The following is a 21641-nucleotide window of genomic DNA, read 5'->3' on the forward strand; positions in this document are numbered from 1 at the left end:
TTGTGTGAACCTTCAATATTTGCCAAAAGATATCATATAACTACCAGAGATATTCTTGCTACTACATACAGGAGAAAACTGATATTTTAAATACACAGCATGGAAAATGTTAGTATTTTCTGACTTTTTAGTGGGAAAAGAGAGGTGAATGCCACAAAACAGTTCACGGGGACAAAGACGTAAAACCAGGAAGGAATATATTAAAAAAATAGAATGTCATGTAGACTATCTCAAACAGGCAGTGATGAGACACTAGATGGGGAAGACACTGAATTTATACAGAGAATTCTTTCCCAGGTGTCTTGCTCCTGGGTCTTGCCCATTTGCTCAGAGTCTAACTGACCGTTGATTTGGGGTTGGGAAGGAATTTTCCCCCAGGTCAGATTGGCAGAGACCCTGGTGGGGGAGGGGGTTCCGTCTTCCTCTGTAGCATAGGACACGGGTCACTTACACCTTTAAACTATTTTAAATTCTCTCTGTCTTGAGGTCTTTAAATCATGATTTGAGGACTTTGGTAACTCAGCCAGAGTTTATGGGTCTGTTACAGGAGTGGGTGGGCGAGGTTCTTTGGCCTACAATGTTCAGAAGATCAGACTAGATTATCATGATGCCCTTCTGGCCTTACAGTCTGAGTGCCTATGAGAAGGAATTCAAAAGAGCATGAGGTTTTAATTAAAAAAAAAATTGGAAAAACTATTAGCTAGGTAAAAGAACTTACATAAATGTGTCTCAAGGTCACTTTCCAACTCAAAGTTACTGGTATGTCAAAGCAGTGGCATGAAATTAGCAGCACTGGTATAACAAAGTATATGGTTTCAGAGTAGCAGCCGTGTTAGTCTGTATCCGCAAGAAGAACAAAACCCTGACATCATTATCAAAAAGGCTGACAAAGGAGGTGCTGTCGTCATCATGAATAAATTGGAATATGACCAAGAGGCTGCTAGACAGCTCTCTAACACCACATTCTACCAGCCATTATCCTCTGATCCCACTGAGGATTACCTAAAGAAACTACACCATCTGCTAAAAAAACTCCCTGACAAAGCACAGGAACAAATCTGTACAGATACATGCCTAGAACCCCGACCAGGGACATTCTATTTGCTACCCAAGATCCATAAACCTGGAAATCCTGGACGCCCCATCATCTCAGGCATTGGCACCCTAACATCAGGCTTGTCTGGTTATGTGGACTCTCTCCTCAGACCCTACGCTACCAGCACTCCCAGCTATCTTCGAGATACTACTGACTTCCTGAGGAAACTACAATCCATCGGTGATCTTCCAGAAAACACCATCCTGGCCACTATGGACGTAGAAGCCCTCTACACCAATATTCCACACAAAGATGGACTACAAGCTATCAGGAACAGTATCCCCGATAATGTCACAGCTAACCTGGTGGCTGAACTCTGTGACTTTGTCCTCACCCACAACTATTTCACATTTGGGGACAATATATACCTTCAAGTCAGCGGCACTGCTATGGGTACCCGCATGGCCCCACAGTATGCCAACATTTTTATGGCGGACTTAGAACAACGCTTCCTTAGCTCTCGTCCCCTAACGCCCCTACTCTACTTGCGCTACATTGATGACATCTTCATCATCTGGACCCATGGAAAAGAAGCCCTTGAGGAATTCCACCATGATTTCAATAATTTCCATCCTACCATCAACCTCAGCCTAGATCAATCCACACAAGCGGTCCATTTCCTGGACACTACTGTGCTAATAAGCGATGGTCACATAAATACCACCCTGTACCGGAAACCTACTGACCGCTACACTTACCTACATGCCTCCAGCTTCCATCCAGGACACACCACACGATCCATTGTCTACAGCCAAGCTCTAAGATATAACCGCATTTGCTCCAATCCCTCAGATAGAGACAAGCACCTACAAGATCTCTATCAAGCATTCTTAAAACTACAATACCCACCTGCTGAAGTGAAAAAACAGATTGACAGAGCCAGACGAGTACCCAGAAGTCACCTCCTACAAGACAGGGCCAACAAAGAAAATAACAGAACACCACTAGCTGTCACCTTCAGCCCCCGACTAAAACCTCTCCAGCGCATCATTAGAGATCTACAACCTATCCTGAAAGATGATCCTTTACTCTCACAGATCTTGGGAGACAGACCTGTCCTTGCTTACAGACAACCCCCCAACCTAAAGCAAATACTCACCAGCAACCACACATCACTAAACAAAAACACTGACCCAGGAACCTATCCTTGTAACAAAGCCCGATGCCAACTCTGTCCACATATCTATTCAAGTGACACCATCATAGGGCCTAATCACATCAGCCATACCATCAGGGGCTCGTTCACCTGCACATCTACCAATGTGATATATGCCATCATGTGCCAGCAATGCCCCTCTGCCATGTACATTGGCCAAACCGGACAGTCTCTACGCAAAAGAATTAATGGACACAAATCTGACATCAGGAATCATAATACTCAAAAACCAGTGGGAGAACACTTTAACCTGTCTGGCCATTCTATGACAGACCTGCGGGTGGCTATCTTAAAACAGAAAAACTTCAAAAACAGACTCCAACGAGAGACTGCTGAGCTGGAATTGATATGCAAACTAGACACAATCAACTCAGGGCTAAATAGGGATTGGGAATGGCTGAGCCATTACAAACATTGAATCTATCTCCCCTTGTAAGTATTCTCACACTTGCTTCTTATCAAACTGTCTGTACTTGGCTACCTTGATTATCACTTCAAAAGTTTTTTTTTCTCTTACTTAATTGGCCTCTCAGAGTTGGTAAGACAACTCCCACCTGTTCATGCTCTCTGTATGTGTGTATATATATCTCCTAGATATGTTTCACTCAATATGCATCCGAAGAAGTGGGTTGTAGCCCACGAAAGCTTATGCTCTAATAAATTTGTTAGTCTCTAAGGTGCCACAAGTACTCCTGTTCTTCTAAAGTATATGGTGAGCAAGTATCTGACATTTGGTAGCATTTTCCTGCTTCAGCAAAACAACCTACATCTCCCTGTCCAGAGGTACAATAAGTTAGCCACACACCCTGCCCTTTGACACTACTGTCCTACTTTGTAAGAGTAAGGCATGAGTTAAAGTAAAGAGAATGGCAGGGAAGAAATCTTCCTCTGTGACGTTGTGATGGGGTCTATCAGGCCTCCTCTTCCCCTTGTTGGAGGTATAAATACCCAGACACTCCCCACCCAAGAAAAATCCACCCAGACTGGGTAACCAACATGACAGTTCTCCAAAGGCCTACAAGGGCTAGGAGGAAATGCTGACTAATCAAGAACCAGCAGGCTAGTTAAGAAGGCTTGCCCACTTTTGCTCAAAGACCGAGCTGGGCCAGAGGAAGAGCTCCTCAGGGTCAACCCAGAACCTTGCCCTGAGTGCTGCAACCAAGCATTTGCATTTTTTCTTCTGTTTAACGGTGCAGACAGCTGAATCCTGAGTAGCTATTTTTGTTTAGGAACGGACACCAAGCTTACAACCCAGGCTACCCTGCCTGAGTTGGCCAAACTTTGCAAACTAAGGTGGGGAGTAGCTACAATACCACATGTGGTCCTTAAGAGGGCACTGCAGAGTAGCTGTGCCTGCCACAGACCTGCTTAAAAAGTAAAGTTGGGGAAAAAAAAAAAAAAAAAAACACCCTGTTTTTTGAAATTTTATAGGATTTTAATTAAATAACGTCTTATTTACATGTAGTTTACACTTTTACAATATATACTACGTGTTCCTCCCATAGTGCAATGTTTACCTTTTACTTGCCATAAAATTGTTAGCCATATTAATTTTTACATGAACTCTAACTTAATTTTGTGCTTATGTACCCGCCCCATCAAAGTGATTGTCTGATATCTCAGAGCTACTTTAAGGCTCGGTGTTTCTAACATTGCTACTTTTGTGACCCCTCCCCACTTGCTGTTACTTTTGAGGTACACCGTGTCCTCAGGGCCGGTGCAACCACTAGGCGAACTCGGCGGCTGCCTAGGGTGCCTAGTGGTTGAGGGCGCCTAAAAGCCCGCTCAGGTGAGGAGGTGGAGTGGAGGTGAGCTGGGGCGGGGGGGGTGGCGCAAGGTGGAATTTTCGCCTAGGGCGCGAAACTTCCTTGCACCGGCCCTGCATGTCCTCAATTTTTTATCCTCCTTCTGCAGCTCTTTCAGCAGTTTTATTAATACAAAAGGATTTAGTGGTTTTTTTTTTTAAACTATCCTGGTTCTAGCCATTTCTACCACAACTACAACCTAGTCCTTATTTAAAAAGAAGGCTTTTTTTAAAAAAAAAATTCAACAACCACACTGAGGTACTTAAATGATTAAAGCTAAGGCCTGGTCTACACTAGGCGTTTATGTCGAATTTAGCGCCGTTACATCGAATAAACCCTGCACCCGTCCACACCACGATGCTATTTAGTTCGATATAGAGGTCTCTTAAATTCGACTTCTGTACTCCTCCCCAACGAGGGGAGTAGCACTAAATTCGACATGGCCATATCGAATTAGGCTAGGTGTGGATGGAAATCGACGCTAATAGCTCCGGGAGCTATCCCACAGTGCACCACTCTGTTGACGCTCTGGACAGCAGTCCGAGCTCGGATGCTCTGACCAGCCACACAGGAAAAGCCTCGGGAAAATTTGAATTCCTTTTCCTGTCTGGGCAGTTTGAATCTCACTTCCTGTTTGGACATCGTGGCGAGCTCAGCAGCACTGGCAACGATGCAGAGCTCTCCAGCAGAGATGGCCGTGCAATCGCAGACTAGAAAGAGGGCCCCAGCATGGACTGATCGGGAAGTCATGGATCTCATCGCTGTGTGGGGAGATGAGTCCGTGCTTTCTGAGCTGCGCTCCAAAAGACGGAATGCAAAGATCTATGAGAAGATCTCTAAAGCCATGGCAGAGAGAGGATACAGCCGGGATGCAACGCAGTGCCGCGTGAAAATCAAGGAGCTGAGACAAGGCTACCAGAAGACCAAAGAGGCAAACGGACACTCCGGAGCCCAGCCCCAGACATCCCGTTTCTACGAGGCACTGCATTCCATCCTTGGTGCGGCCGCCACCACTACCCCACCAGTGACCGTTGACTCTGAGGATGGGATATTGTCCACGCCCGGTTCCTCGGACATGTTAGCGGACGGGGAAGATGAGGAAGGAGATGAGGAGGACGAGGCAGTCGACAGCGCTTGCAACGCTGATTTCCCCGACAGCCAGGATCTCTTCATCACCCTCACAGAGATCCCCTACCACCCGTCCCCAGCCGTTAACCAGGACACAGAATCAGGGGAAGGATCAGCCAGTAAGTGTTTTAAACCTCTAAACATTTATTTTTAACAGAACAGGAATTTTAACAATACCAACAATGGGTTTCTCATGATTAGTTTGCCCTAGGCGCTTAACGTTTCAGTCCCTGGCAGTGCAACTATTAAAAACAAATCTAACAATGTCCGGTTTTGCATGATTGTTCTGCCCAAGCCGCTCTACTGTTTAGTCCCTGCCACCGCAGCTACAGTAAAATGCGGTCTACATGTCCGGGGATAGAGCAGAAATCCTCCTGGGACAGGGGAGTTTAAGTGGGAGTTTACAGGGGGAGGTGGAAGGGGAGGCAGCAGGGTGCGCTCTGTGCCCCCAGGAGCAGCAGGCAGAGACCGCAGCAGCCATGAACCAAGCAGCAGGGGACACAATGCAGATGATTGCATGTTGCAGCTGTGGTATGTACATGGTCCTCCCTGGGGAGCCTGAACAAAGGTATGTTTGCATGAAATGCCGCCTAATAGACCTGCTAGAGGAAAAGATTAGAGGGCTCCAGATGCAGGTAGATACTATGGTAGAGTTTAGAAGGGGATTCGAGCAGCTAATGGAGCAGAAGCCGGGTGTGGCAGAAGGGGAATGCTCTGGGGTGCAGGAGGAAGCACAGGCTATGGTCTGTGAGGGAGGAAGGTCGGGGGCAGAGCAAGATCAGTGGACGCATGTGACTGTGAGGAGCAGGCCAAGGAAAAGGAGGGCTAGTGAGGGGGGAATAGAACTCAGGAACAGGTTTGAGTGTTTGGATAACGAGGAAGAGAGGCAGCAGGTGGTAACTGATGGTGGGAGGCAGAGGAAGAAGAGAAGAGCGGCTAGTCCGATAGAGAGAGGACAGGAGTTGATGGAGACAGCACCAATACCGGGCCCCAGTAGGATAGAGGATGGCACTAGGGGGACTATAAGGGAAAATAGAGAGACACAAGAGGTACGACTGCAGGGAACAGGGGATAGATTTGTACAGAGTACTGTCACCAGGCAAAGGCAGGTTTATGTGATTGGAGACTCCTTGCTGAGGAGGTTGGACAGGCCTGTGACCAGAGAGGACCCTGAAAACAGAAGGGTGTGCTGTCTGCCAGGCGCTAAGATAAGGGATGTGGACCTGCGGTTGAAAAGGATCCTAAAAGGAGCAGGTAAGAACCCTTTGATCATCCTTCACGTAGGAACGAACGACACGGCTAGGTTCTCGCTAGAGAGAATTAAGGGAGATTATGCCAGGCTGGGGAAGACTCTTAAGGAAGTGGAGGCTCAGATTATCTTTAGTGGGATTCTGCCTGTTCCTAGAGAAGGACAGCAAAGGGCTGACAGAATTATGAGGATAAATAGCTGGCTAAGGGAGTGGTGCTATAAGGAGGGCTTTGGAATGTATGGCCACTGGGAGGCTTTCGGGGACAGACAGCTGTTCTCGCGGGATGGACTTCACCTGAGTTGGGAGGGAAATAGACTTCTGGGAGGGAGGCTGGCTCATCTCATCAAAAGGGCTTTAAACTAGGAACTTGGGGGAGACGGTTGGGAGATGTTCAGTTAATCTCCACGCCAGAGTCCAACACTGAAAAGGAGAGGGAGGAGATAAGCACAGACATAGGTAGGGGTAGGGAATTGGACATAAGAAAGAGGGGGCAAATGGACAGCATGGGGTCCGTTCCAAATTGCATGACTAATGGGAGAAAGGATAGACAGCGTACGGTAAGATGTTTATACACCAATGCGAGAAGCCTAGGTAACAAAATGGAGGAATTGGAGCTCCTGGTCCGAGAAATGAAACCTGATATCGTAGGAATAACCGAAACGTGGTGGAACGGTAGTCATGACTGGAGTACAGGTATGGAAGGGTATGTGCTGTTTAGGAATGACCGGAAAAAAGGTAAAGGTGGGGGAGTGGCGTTATATGTCAATAATGAGCTAAAATGTAAAGAAATAATAAGTGATGGAATGGATAAGACGGAGTCTGTATGGGCAATAATTACACTGCATAAAAGAACTACTAGAGCCTCCCCCGAGATAGTGCTTGGGGTGTGCTATAGACCGCCAGGATCTAGCCTGGAGGCGGACAGAGAACTACTTAATGTTTTTAGGGAAGTAAAAACTGATAAGAACTGTGTCATCATGGGGGACTTTAACTTCCCAGATATAGATTGGGTAACAAATGCTAGTAACAATAATAGGGCTCAGATGTTCTTGGACGTGCTAGCAGATGAATTCTTTCATCAAGTAGTAACTGAACCGACGAGGGGGGATGCCATTTTAGATTTAGTGCTGGTGAGTAGTGAGGACCTAGTTGAAGAAATGGTTGTAGGGGACAACCTTGGCTCGAGTGACCATGAGCTAATTCGGTTTAAACTAAATGGAAGGATTAACAGAAATGATACTGTAACTAAGGTGTACAATTTCAAAAAGGCCAACTTTAATAAATTAAGGCAACTACTTAGGGAAGTGGATTGGGCTAACATACTTAGGGATCTAAAGGCAGATGAAGCCTGGGATTATTTCAAGCAGAAGTTGCATGAGATGTCTGAGGCCTGTATCCCGAGAAAGGGAAAACAATTAGTGGGCAGGAGATTTAGACCTAGCTGGATGAGCGGGAGTCTCAAAGGGGCGATTAAGAAAAAACAGAAAGCGTACAGAGAATGGAAGAAGGGAGGGATCAGCAAGGAAACCTACCTTAGTGAGTTTAGAGCATGTAGGGATGCGGTGAGAAAGGCCAAAAGCCGTGTAGAGTTGGACCTTGCGAGGGGAATTAAATCCAACAGTAAGAGGTTTTATAGCCATATAAATAAGAAGAAAACAAAGAAAGAGGAAGTGGGACCGCTGAAGAATGTGGATGGAGTGGAAATTAAGAATAATCTAGGCATGGCACAATATCTAAATGAATATTTTGCTTCGGTCTTTAATAAGGCTAATGAAGGGTTTAGGAATAGAGGGAGTAGGACAGAGGGGAATAGAGGAGGGGGGATAGACATTACAGTATCAGAAGTGGAGGCCAAACTTGACCACCTAAACGGGACTAAATCGGGCGGACCGGATGATCTTCATCCTAGAATATTGAAAGAACTGGCACGAGAAATTGCGAGCCCCTTGGCGACAATTTTTAATGAATCTGTAAACTCGGGGGTGGTACCGTTGGACTGGAGAATAGCTAATGTGGTTCCTATTTTCAAGAAGGGGAAAAAAAGTGACCCGGGTAACTACAGGCCTGTTAGTTTAACTTCTGTAGTATGTAAGGTCTTGGAAAAAATTTTGAAGGAGAAAGTAGTTAAGGACCTTGAGGTGAATGGCAATTGGGACAAATTACAACATGGGTTTACGAAAGGCAGGTCGTGCCAAACCAACCTGATCTCCTTCTTTGAGAAAGTAACAGACCTTCTAGATAAAGGAAATGCGGTGGATCTAATATACCTCGATTTTAGTAAAGCGTTTGATACGGTTCCGCATGAGGAATTATTGGTTAAATTGGATAAGATGGGGATCGATAGGAAAATCCAGAGGTGGATAGGGAACTGGTTAAAGGGGAGACTGCAGCGGGTAGTACTGAAAGGTGAACTGTCAGATTGGAGGGAGGTCACAAGTGGGGTTCCTCAAGGTTCGGTTCTGGGTCCGATTTTATTTAATCTATTCGTTACTGACCTCGGAACCAAATGTAGGAGTGGGCTGATAAAGTTTGCGGATGACACAAAGTTGGGAGGCATTGCCAACTCGGAGAAGGATCGGGATATTGTGCAGGGAGACTTGGATGACCTTGTAAATTGGAGTATTAGTAATAGGATGAGATTTAATAGTGAGAAGTGTAAGGTGATGCATTTAGGGATGACTAATAAGAATTTCAGTTATAAGCTAGGGACGCATAGGTTAGAAGTGACTGAGGAGGAGAAGGACCTCGGAGTCCTGGTTGATCGCAGGATGACTATGAGTCGGCAATGCGACGTGGCTGTGAAAAAAGCTAATGCGATCTTGGGATGCATAAGGCGAGGTATTTCTAGTAGGGACAGGGAGGTGCTGCTTCCGTTATACAAGGCGCTGGTGAGACCTCACTTGGAGTACTGTGTGCAGTTCTGGTCTCCTATGTTTAAAAGGGATGAACTGAAACTGGAACGGGTACAGAGAAGGGCAACTAGGATGATCCGAGGAATGGAAAACCTTTCCTATGAAAGGAGACTAGAGGAGCTTGATTTGTTTAGCCTAACCAAAAGAAGGCTGAGGGGGGATATGATTGCTCTCTTTAAATATATCAAAGGGATAAATACCAGGGAGGGAGAGGAATTATTTCAGCTCAGTGCTAATGTGGACACGAGAACGAATGGATATAAACTGGCTGTGGGGAAATTTAGGCTTGAAATTAGACGAAGGTTTCTAACCGTCAGAGGGGTGAAATTTTGGAATAGCCTTCCGAGGGAAACGGTGGGGGCGAAAGACCTCTCTGGCTTCAAGATTAGGCTAGATAAGTTTATGGAGGGAATGGTTTGATGGGATTACGGGATTCTAATCAATTAGGCAATAACGGCCATTGCTGGTAAAATGAGGGTCTGGCTAGAGAATCTTGCCTGTATGCTCGGGGTTCTGCTGATCGCCATATTTGGGGTCGGGAAGGAATTTTCCTCCAGGGTAGATTGGCAGTGGCCCTGGAGGTTTTTCGCCTTCCTCCGCAGCATAGGGCAGGGGTCGCAAGCTGGAAAATTCTCTGCGACTTGAAGTCTTTAGATCACGATCTGGAGACTTCAACAGCAGAGTTAAGGGAAAGTGGGGGGGGTCAGCTTTTGTGGCCTGCATCATGCGGGGGGTCAGACTAGATGACCATATTGGTCCCTTCTGACCTTAAAGTCTATGACTCTATGAGTCTATCTCCACGAAGCTCTCCTGGAGGTAATTGGAAAGGCTTTGCATCAGGTTCCTGGGGAGAGCGGCCTTACTGGGTCCTCCGTGGTATGAAACGTTTCCGCACCAGGAGACCATCAGGTACTCCGGGATCATTGCCCTGCAGAGCATGGCGGCATACGGCCCTGGTCTTTGCAGGCTTTCCCGGAGCATTCTTTCTTTATCTCTGTCTGAGATCCTCATCAGGGTGATGTCGCTCATGGTGACCTGCTTTGAATTAGGTAGGGGAATGTTAGTATTGGGACTGCTTGCCCGTTCCTTTACAGAACTGTAACCGCCGGTTTACAGCCACGCGGTGGAGGCGGGAGAGGGGCGGCATACAGGGATCTTTCCCTGGGACAGCCGCGAGGGGGTGGGACAGGAGCAGAGTTGATGCTGGCCGGACTGCTGGCAGCATGGACTAGCATTGCTTTCAATGTGAAAGGAGGCCAGTGCTACTATCAAAGTTTTAAGCAGCCACAAGTCTACGGCTTACCATGTCTGCCTGCTACACAAATTCCGGTGTCATGCCCTGCTTCTCAAATCGGCAGTGCAAGACCCCAGGCACTGAATGCGAGGGCCGAAAATTCGACCTTGTCCTGAGTGCGCATGTGATAGGTACAGTGCATGGTCTTGTTCACAGAGAAAGACTATGTTCTTTGTTCACAACTACATTTATCTTTCTGAGGAATTCACTCCCTTTTTCCCATTCCCACAGCCACATCTGCAACTGTCTCCCAACCCAGCCTGGCATCACACACCCAGAGGCTAGCGCAGATTAGGCGGAGGAAGAAGAGGACGCGGGAGGACATGTTCTCAGAACTAATGGGCTGCTCCCGAGCCCAGGCAGCACAGCAGACCCAGTGGAGGGAGAACTTGTCCCAAATGCACCGGACACACATGGAACGTGAGGAGAGGTGGCGGCAGGAAGACCAGCAGGCGACTCAAACGCTGCTTGGACTTATGAGGGAGCAAACGGACACGCTCCGGCGCCTTGTTGATGTTCTGCAGGAACGGAGGCAGGAGGACAGAGCCCCGCTGCAGTCTATCAGTAACCGCCCTCCCCCGCCAACAAGTCCCATACCCCCCTCCCCCAAAGTCCAAAGAAGGAGGGGCGGCAGAGTCTGTGAAAACTGTCACTCCACCCCTGCAGACTGCTCAAGCACCAGAAGTCTCTCATTCCCCAAAATTTGAAAAGTCCTTTCCTTCCTGCCTCACCCAAGCCCCCGTCCAAGTTTCACTCCCCAGTTTCATGTGTGGTTGTTAATAAAAAATACGTTTCTGTTCATTACTGTTTCCATCATGTTCTTTAGAGGAGAGTCTGTCTGAAGGGGGGTAGGGGGGTTGGTAATTGGACAGGACAGCAGCAGGGCACATACACAGTGCAGTGACTAGTTACCGTGGTCAGTCTGGGAGGTGGTTTTCATGTTCTGTGGGGGAGTGGGGGGTTGCTCTGTGACTTTGTGGCGGGGGGGGGCAGTTACAGATCTTATGCAGCGGCCCTTATCCTGGATCACAGAGCCACGCTGCAGGGGATCTGTAACCCTCCTCCCCCTGCCACAAAGTCACAGAGCCACCACATACACGCAGTCCCCATCAGGAGGGCTGGCAGGCTCCGTTGAAACAACCAGTCCACCACTGCGGAGCCTGTCATTCCTGCAGTTTAGAAGCATCATTTGCATCAGTACACTACACCCGCTCCCCACCACAGTCTGCGTCCCAGGTTTAAAACATTCCCGCGAAAACAGTAATAAAGAAAACGGTGTCCATTAACAAAATAGAAGTCATTTTATTTTTAAAGGTGTGTTGGAAGAGGGTGAAGGGGGTATGTAACTGGAGAGGATAGTCAACATTGACTGGGTAAAGAAACGGGGGCAGATTCAGCTTCTCTGTACACAAACTTAAAAGTCACAGGTTACCCTGCTCACTCAGGAACCTAGCTTTCAGAGCCTCCCGGATGCACAGCGCGTCCTGCTGGGCTCTTCTAATCGCCCGGCTGTCTGGCTGGGCGTAATCAGATGCCAGGCTATTTGCCTCAACCTCCCACCCCGCCATAAAGGTCTCCCCCTTGCTCTCACAGAGATTGTGGAGCACACAGCAAGCTGCTATAACAATGGGGATATTGGTTTCGCTGAGATCACAGCGAGTCACTAAGCTTCTCCATCTCCCCTTGAGACGGCCAAAAGCACACTCCACCACCATTCTGCACTTGCTCAGCCGGTAGTTGAAGAGTTCTTTTTCAGTGTCCAGGGCGCCAGTATAGGGCTTCATGAGCCAGGGCATTAGTGGGTAGGCTGGGTCCCCGAGGATCACTGTAGGCATTGTGGAAGCAGAGAAAGAACTGTCATGCATAGCAGTTCTTTTCTGACAGTTCTTTCTCTGCTTCCACAGCATCTCCACATCCCCAAGAGTTATTTTGTGGTCCGGGAAGTAAATACCTTCCTGCAGCCGTCTAAACAGACCAGAGTTCCTGAAAATGCGAGCGTCATGAACCTTGCCCGGCCATCTGACGTTGATGTTTGTAAAACGTCCCCGATGGTCCACCAGTGCTTGCAGCACCATTGAAAAGTAGCCCTTTCTGTTAATGTACTGGCTGGCCTGGTGGTCCGGTCCCAGGATAGGGATGTGAGTTCCATCTATAGCCCCACTGCAGTTTGGGAATCCCATCGCGGCGAAGCCATCTATGATGGCCTGCGCGTTTCCCAGGGTCACTACCTTTGAGAGCAGTACCTCAACGATTGCGTTGGCTACTTGCATCACAACAACCCCCACGGTAGATTTGCCCACGCCAAAGTGGTTCGCGACTGACCGGTAGCTGTCTGGCGTTGCAAGCTTCCAGAGAGCTATGGCCACTCGCTTCTGGACAGTCAGGGCTGCTCGCATCCGGGTGTCACTGCGCTTAAGGGCAGGGGACAGCAACTCACAAAGTTCCATGAAAGTCCCCTTCCGCATGCAAAAGTTTCGCAGCCACTGTGATTCATCCCAGACCTGCAGCACTATGCGGTCCCATCAGTCCGTGCTTGTTTCCCGGGCCCAGAATCGCCGTTCCACAATATCCACATGACCCATTGTCACCGTGATGTCCTCGGCGCTGGGTCCCATGCTTTCTGACAGGCCTGTGCTACTCTCAGACTTCAGGCCCTCACCGCAGTGCCGTAGCCTCCTCGCCTGATTTATCTGCATCTGCCTCTGGGAAAGGTGGATGATAAGCTGCGAGGCGTTGACAACGGACACAACTGCAGCGATGGTCGCAGCGGGCTCCATGCTCGCAGTGCTGTGGCGTCCGCGCTGTCACTGACCAGAAAAGTGCACAAACTGATTTCCCGCCGGCTCTTTCAGGGAGGGAGGGAGGGCGGTAGTGACGGACGGATGACGACAGTTACCCAAAAGCACCCTCGAGACATTTTTTTACCCAGAAGGCATTGGCGGCTCGACCCAGAATTCCAATGGGCAGCGGGGACTGCGGGAACTGTGGGATAGCTGCCCACAGTGCACCGCTTCCAATGTCGACGCTTTCCCAGTTAGTGTGGACTCACAAAGTCAAATTACTGTCCTTAGTGTGGACACACACGTTCGACTTTGCAATATCGATTCCACATATTTGATTTAAGAGAAATCGAACTACTCTCGTAGTGTAGACATACCCTAAGTAATAAATCCAGATAACAACTGCTACTTGTGTCTGGCTTGAGAAGAAATAAAAGAATTTAGCAAAGACTACCAGGAAACATTGACAGCTGCTCAAAAAGTGTATCTTTCAGTTTTTGTAACTTTAAATGAAAGAGTCAAGTGGATTTGTAGTGGAAATAAAAAAAATCATTTTAAACATATAAAATGGGATTTTACAAGCCAGGAATGTGTGTTTAGGTCTTTAAAACCTTGCATAATTACACAAAATGTATTTTGTATTTCTTTTAAATATTTTACTCAACACCTCTTGTATTACTCTAATTATTTTTTACAAAACTATACCCAGATTACATTCCCTCCTTGTACCGTCAGAGGCAGCCAAGTTCATATGGAAACCCCTTATTTCCTTTTTAGTGATTTTGACTAAATTGTCCATAGTCAAATGATTCAAGTCAAATTCTCTCTCCGCCTACAGCAGTCATTTATAATTATTTACAGATCACTCCTTTCGGAAAAGGCCCATTTTCCATTAGAATGACTGTAAAGGTTTCTGGGGACAGAAGCATAGCGGTAGTGTCACCACCTGACCTCCTTTTGCATAATTTGTCTGACTACCAGGGTTCCACTGGGTGAGACTACACTGAGTTGTACTGCCATAACCAGGTTTTACTATCAAACCAGGCATTCTTTTTTCCCTTCTTATTTAATGTTATGTTAACTTAACTTTCTTCTTGCATTTCTTGTCTAATACGATTTTCTACAGTTTCTTTTTCACCCATCCCAGTCTCCCCCATCACTTCCCAGGGAGTCCATGCTGACCTCTTCAGATCTAACCCACTCCTCCAGTGCCTTGGAAACCTCAAATCTGAACCCTTCCAATGCCATTACTCATTGGCTGTGATCCTTGTCACCAAGGCTACATGTATAATAAACTATAGGTTACCTGCTCCAGATGAATAGGATCTGAGTCAAGGCACCACTATGTTGGGATTCCCTCCAAGACCTCTTTCCACTTGGTGTCCCAAGAACTCAATCTGACTCTATATTTCATCACTCAGGTATCTTTATTTGGCATACAGCAAAACTACACTGAGTTGATCAGACTCAAACATAGGGGATGGGGACAGGGCATACCACACATCCAAAGTTACATAGAAATCCTCTTCCTTTACATATATTTACAGGTTATATTGCATTTACTATACATTGCATCACTTGTTTTGGGATTGGCTTGGTTATTTTGTAGGAACCAATCCCTGTAAAGCAAGCTCATCCACGCACTGCCCATGCATGGATTTACTCTTTACTTCATCTTATGTTCCAGGCTTATCTTGTCCATAGGAAATGGCTCCCTGTGTGTTCCCTCTTATCTTAAATAGTACAGACATTCTGCCTCTTCGTTTACTGACCCATTTACCTATCTAGTTAGCACAGATATTCTGTTTACTGCCTGCTAATGCACAGACCTCCCTAATCCTGTCTCCCAAGAAATGAAGCCTCACCCATGTCTAATTACCTGTGTCAAGCCAGGCCTACAGTAAGAAATGCTCCACCAGAGCTGTGCTATTCTTCTTTGATGGAGTGGTGAGAGCTCCACTTCCTGTTTCTATCTACTTTAACCACTGAGGTAAGGCATCCTGTGCCTGCCCGACCTGTTACAAAAGCAAGAATGTTCACCCTGCATGATATAGGATTTCAAAGCTGTATAACTTATTTCTGAATAAAACATCTACAAGTATCAACAGCACTTTTCCTCATCAGGAGCTAAATCGATAAGAAGTTTGGAAATCAAGTCCTTAGCCTAAAAAATCATCTGAGCAAATATCTAATGCACAAAGAAAAAATAAGAACAACTCCCACCCCATCCGTTCTCGCTGGGATAGCTCTGAGATGGCCAAACTAAATTCTTATGAAACTTTCCAAAATTAATTCATTTTTAGGCTGAGGAAAAACAAGAAAAGTTTAATCCCCAAAATCATTTTTTCTAAAAAAAGTTACAATTATCCAAAAATGGGATGTGGGGCTTGGACTGAAAGTGTGAAGTGTCATCCCAACCATAACTACAGCACAGCCAGAGTGCACACAAGTCACCATTTTAAAAGTCTGCATTTGCCAGTAGTTACAACCTAGTGGCATATGGGATGCCATAATTTATTCCTATACTTGTGATAACACTACAATTTCCTATCTCAATTCCCTGAAGTAATAACTGTCAGAAAATGTTGAGTTTTAATAGCATACACTGTCATGTCAAAATCATTTATTTCTTAAATAACTGGCCAGGGCTTTAGTTTCATTTTTCCCCCCGTAAGTCTGTCCCCTTTCCTGTGACATACTTTCCTTTCTTACGGCTTCTTTTCCCCACCTCCTTGTGTGCTCACATCTACCTTGTATATTCTCAGCCTTACACTAAGCCACTAGAGCAGCTTCGCCTTCATAAAACTGTGAGGAGACAAAAGGCAACTCCTCATCCCCCCTGCCCAGGTGTTGACCTCACTGAATGAGGCTGGATCTGAGCTCCACATTCAGCAGAGTTGCTATTTGAGAGGCTGAAGTAATAGTTCTGAAGGGGAAAAAAGGAACTACATCACACCTACATCCAGTCTGCTGGTCAGCCCACATACTAAGGAGTGACACTAAATGTCTCCACTCATCTGGAAAAACATGCAGCTATTCCTCCTCAAGAAATGAGATGATATGACTAGTTTAAAGCTGTAACATCCCCTGGATCACAGATGCAGCTGAAAACCCAGGTTTGTTTATGATGCTGAACGTTCTCTTTCTAGTAGATTCTCTTAAGTATCCACACACAGAATCAGCCAGGATGGGCCATGCTCTTAAAACATGCACAGAATGCTCCAGGCTTTTAGCTAAGTTATGCTCGCTCAGGCATAAGGTACAAATATTCCAAAATACATTCACCTTATTGCATTACTTTCTTGATGAACTAATGAAGTGTCCATTTTGAAATCCTGCCAGGGAAATTTAGGTGCCTCACTTTTTGGCTGAGGATATCTGGTCAAATTAAGTACATAACATAATGTAATGGGAATATAGAAAAATGTTTTTATTATGGACACTTCTGACTAGCTATGAGTGGGAAGTTTGATAGAAAAGGAATTAGGAGAAAAGAACAGATGAACAATGTACTCAGAGTAATAGACAGCTAAACATAATTAAATCACATGAAAGAGGCAGTGTATGTAAGGGGAAGTTAACACTGGCAACACTACTCTTGCACTGAACAGCTGGTTTAAGTTAGTGGTTACCTGGTTTTGAATATAGTTTGTTAAAAGAGGGAGAGGGCCTCCACAGCCTGCTGCAATAGTGCAGCCAGAACTCCAGGGAAAGACTGGGATATCATTTTAGTACTGTATGGGGGAAAGTAATGAACACATCTTAAATCCTCTTTTATTCTCCGAAACCCATGCTGAAAAATATACCAAATTCCCTCTGTCTAGCAATGACACTAAACTGAGAAAGGATGAGACACCAGAAAAACTTGTGAGGAACTTTTGCTATGATCAACCCATCTCTCACTTTTTAGGTTGCCAACAGCATACTCATCTGTCTTATAAAATCTTCCCCACTAGAATTCCAGCAGTTATCTTTGCCCTTTCAAATGCTACGCCCACTCCTACTCCATTATACTCAGTTGAACTGTCTTTAGGCTTTCAGACACTACTCTTAAAGGAAAACTACTTTTAAAAAATATACTTGCTTTATCTTAGTTACAAAAATGTGTTACCATAATTAATATAATAATACATTAAAGTGAAGACCACCATCTTATCTGTCTGCTATCTTAGGTACTGATCCTAAACCTTGTGCCCATTTGGAGTCCCACGTCCTCAAAGGGTTTCGTAATGAAACAGGAGTCTGCCCACATGGATCCAGTCACAGGATAAGGATAAGTGTACCGGAACAGAGCAGTATTCCTTAAAATAATCATGAGCCCTCCAGTGGCACTGACTGTGCTCTTTGTTTTAGAAACCAGCCAGAGATGTAGTAAATAGGCAGTTAGACCTTTCATATCTGTGTATAGTTATTAAACAGAGTTATGTGGAACCCAACAATGCCCATGAATACTGCCCAATGTTCTCTAAAGTGGGTTGGGTCCTGCCCCCAAGGGGGGAGGGTGCTGCTTCTGAGGGGGAAAAGGCCAGGGGAGGGAATTGCAGAGTGAGCGCACCCAAAACGCACTCCACAGTGGCAGTTCCCTGTCCTTTGGGCGTGGGAAAGGCCAGTGTGCGTGTGTGGGGAGGGTAAGGCTGGGAGCAAGGAGCAAATGGGAGAGCAGGGGGGCTAAGAGGGAACTGCAACCAGGTAGTCCCCTAGGATAGGAGCCATTTTAACTGGGAAAGCAAGTTTTGTAGGTCAAAGCGTGACAATCCCATGAAACCTGGGACTGTTCGGAGGTCTGCCCTTGGGGTTTCTTCATGTTGTTGGTGTGGTGTGAAGAGCAAAAGACACAACAAAGGGACTGGATGCTGAAGCCAGCTTCTTATGTCTTCCACTTAAGAACTCAAGAACATAAGAATGACCCTACTGGGTCAGACCAAATGTCCATCTAGCCCAGTATCCTGTCTTCCGACAGTGCCCCAGAGGGAATGAACAGAACAGGTAATCATCAAGTGATCCATCCCGTTGCTTATTCCCAGTTTCTGGCAAACAGAGGCTAGGGAAATCATATCATAAAATGTTGCTGCACTATGTACAGAAATATTGCAGTACATACTCTGGTTAAGTGATATCATTAGTAATGTGTACTTTATGATGCAAAAGTCCCATATAGGAAATAAGAAAAGAGAATTATTATAAACTGTATATTTTATTTCCTGCTCTCAGATATGTTGGCTAAGCTGTTTAACAAAATGGCTATGAAACCTCTGCTTTATTCCTCAGAGTAAGGCAAAAAGTGCTGCACAAATTGCAAATTACAGCTAAGGGGCAACAGTATTCTACTAAACTGGCCAAGTGGGATGGAGCCAGGACTACAGGGATCTGTTCCCATCTATGCAATGGATTCCCTGCATGACCTAAGGCAAGTCACATTTTTTTAATCTTCAATTTTCTAGTTTGAAAGATATGGTGATAATATATCTTTATCACTTTGATAAAGAGCTTTGGTTGATACTATATATAATATAGCAAGCTCAGTGTAAGTGCAAATTATTTTAACACCTTAGTTAAAAATACGAATAAGACTTAGGATGTTAGTATCTATTTTAACACTGTTTGTATTTATCAGAAATATGGATGTGGAAACCGTGCCCATAGACATACCCACAAATAAAGCCAGCAGTATGCAATGTGAGATGCTTGGCCCTATAAAGTACAGAGAAATACTTCACTCTGTATCTGTGTTTTATTGATTCTTGAAATAAAGATCTCAAAGTGTCCTTAGTTACTGAAGAGTTTAAAAAAAAATCAAAATAGGACAAAGTACAATACCTACTATTATACACGGGCCTGGACCCAGTCCTTTAGTCATTTCACACGAGTATTCTCATTCAAATCAGTGGGAGTTTAGCATGTGAAGGATTACAGGTTTGGGGGCCTTAATATATATTAGAATACTGGCCTATAATCAAGCCATCTTGTTCGGTTTCCTGTGTCCACTAATTCAAGCCCACTCAAGCAGTCAGCATTTTCTTCTATTCGGTTTTTTACAATTTCTTCCCCTCAAAGCAGATGCTGTGCTCTTATATTCCACAGCTCTACAGATAACTTTATCACAGCTCAATTAACAGTGCATATTCTCAGCAAACAACCACTTAAAAAGGCTTTTTAAACTACATTCTAAAGTTAATAATTTATTGTCTAGCTTCATTAATAATAAAAGGTTTAAATTTTGCTACAGACTTTTGTGTAAAGGAGATCTAAGGAAGACCAACTTTGGAAGTACTATATAAAAGCAATATTCCCACAGAGCAATGTTATTTTAAATATGGGAAACCTGTCTTTATCAGCATTCATGAATAGTAGCTCCTATTGTGGAGCTTGACCAGAAGATCACTGGCCTCAAAACAGGTTATGCATCTTCAGTTGAGGATGCATAACAACTCACAGTCAATTCAGACATAATAGAGCCTGTAATTGTGAAGCCTATTGCCTGATCTGGAGGATCCACATCCAAGGGCATTGCAGCTTAATTTAACTTTAACATTAGTTCACAGCTGACCTAATAACTTGAATGCTTCAGGTGCTCAGATACCACAGTGATGAGCTCATTAGAAATACTTAGATATACAGATGTCCAATAAATATTGATAACCTTCAGCAATGCTCAAAAGTGAACTACAAAGCTTTTTATAAAACAAATCATAAAACAAAAATCAGACCGCAGCCAAAACCCACTTTTTAAAACCACTAACGAGTGAAAACATGGGCCAGATCCTGCTACTTTATGCAATTCTAGCAACCATAAGAGCCAAACACTAGCATTCCCCCTACCTAGGAGTATTTTTGTGTGGCAGAAAGCTACTGTCCAGGGAAAATGGATCATGACTATTCCCTGTGGATCCACAGCTGTTGAGACAGCTCATTGCAAACATGGGTGGCTGCTCAGCACGACCACAGGATAAGGCAAGTGTAATGGAGAGTGAATACCCCACCCACACTCTTCTGCCAGCAATCACTTGTCCAGATTGGATGGCATGTTTAGATGTAAAAGGATAACTGGGAAGCTACAGCAGAAAGTATGAGATCATGCATTTGAGCTCATAAATTAACTGCACCCATAAAAGTGAATGGGTATTTTTAAACGTGCACACTTGTAATAGGTAAGCACCCTCTTTTGTTACACAAGAGCTCAAAGTCAATGAAACCATACCTACAGGCTTTTAAATTTTTTGTGCACACTCAGCTTCACAACGCAGAAAGACAAAATAAATAAAAAAATCAGAAGCCAAAAATTTAGCCCTAGAATTACAATTGTTTTTAAAATTGGAAATCAGCTCTACATTTGTCCTGTAGCAACTGATAATAAATTAATAATAAATAAGAATACTTTACAATTACAGTATTTGGAGCCTTTAATCTGAGGATTTTAATAGTGCTTTGAAAAACATTAACTAATTAAGTCTGACAACATTACTGCAAGGAGACAAGTCCGTATAACTCAGTCCCTTCCTTTTAGCTCAGGATAAAAAATATAGTGGAAACTTACCTTCAGGGAGAGTACAAATGTGTCTTTTTCCTCTCTCTCTGCTCTGTGCTAGTTCAAAATCAGCAAACCTGCCTGTTCTCTCTGGGCATGTCTTCACTGCAGTGTTAGCACAAGGTATAACTCAAATGTTGCCCTTAAACCAAGTCCCATCTACACACAAAATTTCCATTTTCAGGTTAAGTGGTAGTTTAATCTTGAGCTAGCTGGCCCTGCAGGGCATGTGGGTTGAAGCTTGAGTACACTGACATTGGTGCTAGTAATGCAGTGAGGACATAGCTACTCTGTGCTGCTAATCCAATCAGTCTATGCTGATCGGCTGTTATTTTGCAGTGTGAGTGCTGTCACTCAAGCTAAACTAAGTCAAGAGTAGTTGAGGGTGGAGATAGGGTCCGGAGTGACCTAGACAAATTGGAGGATCGGGCTAAAAGAAATCTAATGTTCAACAAGGACAAGTGCAGAGTCCTGCACCTAGGATGGAAGAATTCCATGCATTGCTACAGGCTGGGGACCGACTGGCTAAGCGGCAGTTCTGCAGAAAAGGACGTGGGGATTACAGTGAACAAGAAGCTGGATATGAGTAAACAGTGTGCCCCTTGTTGCCAAGAACGCTATCAGCATATTGGGCTCAGTGGCGTAGCCAGGTTCTAAGAGCAGGGGGAGCAAACACATAAAAAAAGGCACCCCCC

The 21641-nt window shown here is 45.2% G+C and overlaps 1 protein-coding gene across 2 annotated transcripts in view; it reads right to left on the minus strand.

Annotated features, from left to right (window-relative positions):
* DLGAP2 (DLG associated protein 2) overlaps nucleotides 1-21641 on the minus strand; it is a 506645-nt gene that overhangs the window by 358173 nt on the left and 126831 nt on the right. The window lies entirely within an intron of this gene.

Source organism: Terrapene carolina, unplaced genomic scaffold (genome assembly GCF_002925995.2).
Source record: "Terrapene carolina triunguis isolate 2854851 unplaced genomic scaffold, T_m_triunguis-2.0 Scaffold42, whole genome shotgun sequence".
NCBI classification, from domain to species: Eukaryota; Metazoa; Chordata; order Testudines; family Emydidae; genus Terrapene; species Terrapene triunguis.